We start from the raw sequence: 6,830 nt of genomic DNA, 5'->3' as shown, positions 1-6,830 counted from the left end.
AGGGGCACCCTCATCCCATCTGACTGATGTCCTTCAAAGAAGAGGAGATCAGGACTCACAGAAGGACAGCAGGGGTGCACACGAGCAGAGAGGCACACGTGTGGGAGAACGCAGCGAGAAGGCGGCTGTCTGCTCACCGAGGAGAGAGGCCTCAGGGAAAGCCAGCTCTGCTGGCACCTGGACCTGGACATCCGGCCTCCAGAGCTGCAAGGGAATACTTCTGTTGTTTTAGCCCCCCAGTTTCTGGTATTTTGCACGGCAGCCCGAGCAAATGAACACACCTGACCTAGCCAAGTGGACAATAGAATAAACCCTCGCCGTGGTGCTTCTTTCCCGAGATGGTAAGGACTTGGGAGGCAGGCTTGACTCATTCATCTCTGGGGCCCGAGCACAATCTTACACCTTGCAAGGAGCCTGAGCTCTGGATTCCTCAGTGCTGGTGGGTGATGGACAGTGGAGCGCAGGGGAGTGTCATGGACAGATCTGGATTTGAGAGAGAGCTCTCAGGAACCACTGATGAGACTGCAATCAGGGAGACTGGCTGAGAAGTCAGCACCTAAGAACGGAGAGCGATGCCAAGGGGCAGTACCGGTGCTGAGATGACCACGTAGCACCCGGCTGACCTGCTAAAGCAGGGACGGGGAGGGCCTAGGAGGAATCCCAAGTGTCCAGCTGGAGGGGCTGGGTGGATGATGACGCTGCCAACCGGAAGGGGTCCTGCAGGGGCACTCTCCCTGGCGGTGGGCGCAGGTGGGTGCAGCGGCCGCTGGCTCGGTGGGTTTTAGGCCCGCTGAGGTGTGTGCCTGTGGGACGCCTCGGAGGGATCCCGGGAGCAGTGTCGTGTGCTCCTCTGAAACTCCGGGGGAGTCTGGTTGGAAACCCGATTCCTATGTCCGTTTCTATCCAGCAGTTAAAATTCTAGGAGCAGAGAGCCTTCCCACCATACGTGGATGTCTCAGAATTTCCCCAACCCGTGTGGCTCTGGTTTTTCTTTTTTCTTTTCTTTTTCATTGTCATTATAATAAGGTAAATTTCAGAAAAGAAGCAGGTACTTTGAGGACCCCTGCCACCTGAGAAAAGCCCAATTACATAACAAACGTAACTCACATTTCACCAGCCTGGGGTCTTTTTCTTTTGTAAATTTCGGAGTCTGGCTCTCCAGCCCCAGTATGCGAGACGACCCTGGTGTTCGGAGGGATCCGCCCGCGGGCTGCAGGGAGAAGTCTGGCTGCTCTTCTAAAGGCAGGTTTCCCTAAGAAAACGCTTTCTTTCCTCCCACCTGGAGCTTTCCCCCAGGAGCCAGAGCCCATCCCTGATGCCGGCCCCGCGGTCTCCTGCCGGGAATGAGGAAGCAGAGAGGGCCGAGTGGGGGCAGCTGGGGCAGGCACCGTTAGGACCTGCGTTTGGATCTCTGCTGCTGGCTGTGACCCGGGCAGGCCTTGTCGGTCTCTCATTACTGAGCACCTGTGCCGGGGCCCAGCTCTCTGGCTACCTCTGGGTCTCAGCACCCTCATTTAACAAAAGGTGTAAACATGCCTGCCTCGCGGGGTTACTGTGATGCATACAGTGAAACAGTCAACGTGGAAGGGCCTTGCAGCATGCCTGCCCCGGAGCAGAAAGTCCGCAAGTGCCGGGGCCTTCTGTGGCTGAAAACCTCGTCTCCGTGACTCCCTTTCCCTTCCCAGTTAAACACACTGGTGGCGGCGGCGGCAGCAACAGAATGCAGTCCCAGGTACCTGTGTCTAACCGTTTCCTGCTGGAGGAGCGCCTGCCCCCTCGGTGGGTTAGGGATGACGTGCTGCTGGACCTCGTGGGAAGCCCCGAGCTGCCCGGTTAGTTTGTTCCCATCCCTGCACCCAGTTCTCAAGGCTTCTCATCTCAGGAATTCAGGCGCTAATGCAATGATGTCTCACCCTGAATCTAGGGGGAGCGACAGCCACTCCACCTGGCTCGAAATGAAATAGAGACCTGGGTTAACTCTTTGTTGCCCAGCAGGGACTTCTAGCCCCCAAAGACCTGGGGAGTCTCCCCTGCAGGGCGGCGGGCTCCTTGTGGGGAGCCTTCGTTACTTCTGGCTTCCCAGGGAAAATGCGGACCTCTCGGGGAGCCGCCACTGGGCCCCGTCTGCCCTGCTCCTGGGACCAGGATCCACCTCCATGTTCTGCCACGTGACAGAGCAGCCTCCTCAGGCCCCTCTACCTGCTGGCACCAGGCCTCCGGCCAGGACGCTGCCCTCTGGGTATCTCTCTGCAAACACAGATGACATCCTGAGCGTCACCGCGGAGTAAACCCTCCCCCGTGGTGGCCAAAGCGCCCCCTCCGCTTTGGTGGAGCCACGTGGGCCCGTTCCTGAGCGCTTTTCCACACGACCCTTGGGATGACCGTGGTGGTGATGGCGGTGCTAACGATGATGGCAAAACCTGCAGGAGCTCCCATTTATTGCCCTGTTTGGCTTAAGATTTGACAAATCACCAACACCTCTCTCTCTCTCTTTACTGACTACGGGCCAGAGGCTAAGGGCCTTGTGTGCACTGTAACACTGACTTTCCCCACCATCCAACCACTGTCATCATCCCGCTTGAGAAACAAGGAGTTCAAAGGGGAGAAGTCGCCCACGGCCATACGGCCAGCAGCGGCAGAGCCAGGCTGGTCCCCAGGTCCGTCTGCGGGAAGCCGGCACTTGGAACCCACGCGCCATGGTGCCTCGCCCATGGGACGTGCCCCCAGCGGTGGGACCGTCCTTGTTGGCGGTGGGGCAGCCTGGGGACCCTGGGCTCCAGTGGAAGCAGGGTTCGTCCTGCCAGGGCTCCGTGGGCAGCGGGGGAGGAGGGGATGCCGGCTCAGCTATGCTGGTGGGGAGGACAGAGCCAGGAGGCGGGTTGTCTATTGATTGAGTGAAATTGGATTTGTTGACACAAACTGCCAGCATTTCACAGTGATGAAAGGATTGCCCACCAGCCTCATAACAAGCCGAGATTTCCCTGAGGGCTGCTGGAGCCGCTGGTGTGGTTCTTTGTCAGGAGAAGAAAGCAATTAGGAAGACGGGGGGAGGTTATTAGGCCTTATTGCTTCCCTCAGCTCCTGCGTCCACCGCACGCGGGGCGCGGGATGGCGGGCTCCCCAGGCTGCGTGCCGTGTGTCCTGTTTCTGCCGCATCCACTGAGCAGCCGGCCCGGGGACAAACAGCCCGTGGACCCTGACCCCAGAGCAGGCGGAGAAAGCACCTGCAGATTCGGGCCACCTAAGGAAACCGGCAGGTGGAAGCAGCCTCTGCCAACATTAAGAATCACATCGTTGGATTATGAACACTAATCTGTGCCTGCACGACACACACACCTCTCCGCCTTGCTTTCTCCATCCCTTTTCACATTTGGCCACGTTAAAAATGTTCAGACTGTTCTACTTAAAAAGACGTATTCAGGTAAGATCCTCTGCTGTCCACGTCTGCAGAGGGGCAGGTGGAGGAGGATGTACTTCCGCAGAGAGACTCACTGCGCTGCATGAGTGACAGTTACTGGGGCCCGGGGGACGCCCAGGAGGAGGGGCGAGCGGACAGGGGCGAGGTAACGGCCTTCCAGGAGTAGCGCCATCCTGCATTTGCGTGAATGTTACAGCTGACAGAGCACGTTTGCTGACATTGCTCTGTGTTTTTGTTGTTGTGATAAAATAGACATAGCGTTTTCCACCTAAACATTTTTAAGCACACATTTCTGTTACACTAAGTACATTCACACTGTTCTGCAGCCGTCACCACCATCTATCCTCAGATATTTGCCATCTTCCCAAACTGAAATGCTGTCCCCATTAATCACTAATTCCCGTTTCCCCCCCGTCCCAGCCCCTGGACACCACCATCCTTTCTGTCTCTGTGACCTTGACTGCCCTAGGAAACTCACACAGGATTTGTCTTTCAGTGACTGGCTTATTTCACTGAGCACAGTGTCCTCAGGTTTCATCCACTTTGTAGCATGTTCCAGAATTTGCTTCTTTTGTTAAACCTGAACAATACACCATTGTATGCATAGACCACGTTTTGTTTATCCATTACCCATCAGTGGGCACTTGGGTTGTTTCCACCTGTTGGCTGTTGTGAATAATGCCACTGTAAACATGAGTGTGCAAGTATCAGTGCAAGTCACAGCGCTCACTTCCTTTGGGTGTGTGTCCCCAGAAGAGCATCTGCTGGGTCATACGCTAATTCTGTTTTAATTTGTTGAGGAAGTGTCATACCATTTTCCACAGCGGCTGCACCATTTCACATTCCCACCAGCAGTGCACGAGGGTTCCAGTTTCTCCGCATCCTTGCCAACACTTGTTGTTTTCTGTCTTTTTAAATAACAGCCATCCTAACGGAAGTAAAGTGGTCTCTCGTTGTGATTTTGATTTGCATTTTCCTAAAGAGAAGTCATGTTGAACATCTTTTCATATGCTTGCTGGTTATTTTTATATCTTCTTTGGAGAACTGTCTATTTGGGTATTCAAGTCCTTTGCCCATTTTTAAATTGAGTTGTTTGTTTTTGTTGTTACGTTGCTTTTTATTTTGATTCTTACAATGTCTGGGGCCAGAGTTATGGATAGATCCCGTCTCACAGAGAGGAAAAGGAGAATCACGGATGTCTGGGAACTTGCCTGAGGTTTCCCAGGCGGCGGGGGGTGGGAGGACGGCCTTTCGGCTCTCGCTCTGCGCCCGCCAGCTCCACCGTGCTGTCTCCCCGAGCAGGTGAGACGCGGTCCACGTCCTTCTGGGCTTCACGTTTCACTTAGGTGTGACTGTGGGAAGTTGCATGTCAAGAAGGGCTGACGTTGCCGATGGAATTAGGGCTGTTGAGCTGCCCTGAGATGGGGAGGTTTTCCTGGATTACCCAGGTGGGCCCAAGGAAGTCACAGGGGGAGGAGCCAAGCAGGAGACACAGAGGAGATGTGATGACAGACTTAGAGGGTGAGAAAAACGTGATCTGAGAAAGACTCAACCCGCAGTTGTCATTGGATTTGAAGATGGAGGAAGGGGCCACAAGCCAAGAAATGTGGATGCTCTCCAGGGGCTGACAAGGGAAGAGAACCAACTCTAGGGTCCCCAGAAGAAACGTCGCCCTGCTGACATCTTGATATTAACCCGGTGAGACCAGTTTTGGACATCTGCTCTCTAGAGCTGTCACATAAAAAATCTGTGTTGTTCTCAGCCATGACACTTAAGTCTGTGATAATTTGTTGCCACAGAATAAGAAAACTAATAGAAATAGCCGGGACTTGGTTAACTGGAGAATCAAGGTGTAAGTTATGAGGACGGCACAGTCGCAGGCAGGAGGTAAGTCTCACCAGAGCAAGGGCTCCCCCTGGGAGGGAGGAATTGCTGACACGCCTGGAGAGCTGGCCTCGTCTGCTCCTGGGATAAGCACGTGTGCACGTGTGTTCAAGAATCCTGTGAGGTGGGTACCGTTTGATCCCCGTTTGCAGGTGAGGAGGTCACCGCAGTGGTACCTGACGAGGCGGGGAGGGGTGGCATTCAGGTGCTGAGTGTCAAGGCCCCTCCTCGCTGGTGAGGATGGCGCTGGCCACCTCTCAGCTGGAGGACGGCTCCCTCTGCTGAGCTGGCTGCCCCTCGACCCTGGGCATGTCGCAGGCCCTGGCATCTGGTCTCCTTGTCGCCTCATTGATAGTAAACCAAAGTGACAGAATCGTCACCATTTCCCCAAACTCTGAACCTGGGCTGGACTCGTGTCCGGCTTAGCCCACTCTCAGTTGTACATGTAGCCTCTGGTTCCAAAGCCCTCGTCCTGACCGCGTGACCTGAGGCCTTTCTAGACCTTACGGTGTTATTGATTCGGGAGATAACATGCTTCCTATAGAATCTTCTCAAGCCAGTTCTTAATCTTTATATTTTTAAAACAAAGTCCACGGCACTCTGTTGTATTTCTGGTTGCTCTAAGCAGATGTTATTTGGTAACGCACCACCAGTAGGACGAGTGGATACGTTTAGGTAAACACCATATTGGGTTAAAGAGCGCCTTCAAAACGAAAACCAATAAGACAGCCACAACAACCACAGGCCTGAAAAGCGTGACACAGGGCAGCGCGGGTGCTGGCGCCGCAGACGCGCAGCCTGGGAGCGGGCGCGGCAGGGCCTTGGAAGGCACGGTAAGCTCTTTCCCGATACATGTCTCCTCCCGCCTCTCGAGAATTCGCCGTCTTGAATTTTGTTTTAGTTACTTCGTGCTTTTCACTGTAGTTTTACCATATACGTGTATATGTATCTGCAAGCAACAAATGGTTTACTTTTGCCTTTTTTTGCACATTGCATGCATTCTTTTTGCCTCGTTCTTTCATTCCGTCTCCCTTCTGAGATTAATCCATTCTGATGTGCGTAGCTGTGGCTCATGCATTTTCACAGCTGAGCAGTATTTCGTGGAATAATTATGCCGTAAGATCTATTTTACTGCTAATGAGTATTTGATGTTGATGGACAGTTGTTACTGGTGGAGTTGTTTGTGAATTTTGCTGTTACAGTGCTGTGAAGATTTCTGTATATGTATTCTGGTGTGCATGAAAACGTATTTCTCTGTGTTATGTTCTTAACAACGGAACTGGTGCGTCTTAGAGTGTGCATGTGTCTGCATGTATGCAAGTGTCTCAGTAGCTAATGTTACGTTTCTGCAGAGGTCCCAGCACTCTACACTTCCATCAGAGGCTTCTGAGAGGCTTAGAAAGGTTCCCTGAAAAGTCCTTTCATCTTTGCCGTATGTATTCCTAGGTCCTTTGCATTTTTGTTGCTTTTATAAATTGCAATTCTTTATTTTGTATTTTTTTTTTTACTGTTCATTGCTGGTGTATAG

At 53.2% G+C, this 6,830-nt stretch overlaps 1 long non-coding RNA gene across 1 annotated transcript; it reads right to left on the bottom strand.

Moving 5' to 3' along the window:
- Window positions 1-221: 221 nt before the first annotated feature.
- Window positions 222-1,930, bottom strand: LOC140687831 (uncharacterized). The gene is made up of 3 exons (XR_012062448.1): window positions 1,737-1,930; window positions 1,108-1,210; window positions 222-483 (listed from the first exon to the last, which is right to left on the bottom strand). It is a non-coding gene; the product is annotated as an uncharacterized lncRNA (long non-coding RNA).
- Window positions 1,931-6,830: the final 4,900 nt, after the last annotated feature.

The sequence above is a fragment of the Vicugna pacos genome, chromosome 20 (genome assembly GCF_048564905.1).
Source record: "Vicugna pacos chromosome 20, VicPac4, whole genome shotgun sequence".
In the NCBI taxonomy this organism is placed as follows: domain Eukaryota; kingdom Metazoa; phylum Chordata; class Mammalia; order Artiodactyla; family Camelidae; genus Vicugna; species Vicugna pacos.
The sequence above is the reverse complement of the archived record's forward strand: the minus strand, read 5'-3'. Positions and strand labels throughout refer to the sequence as shown.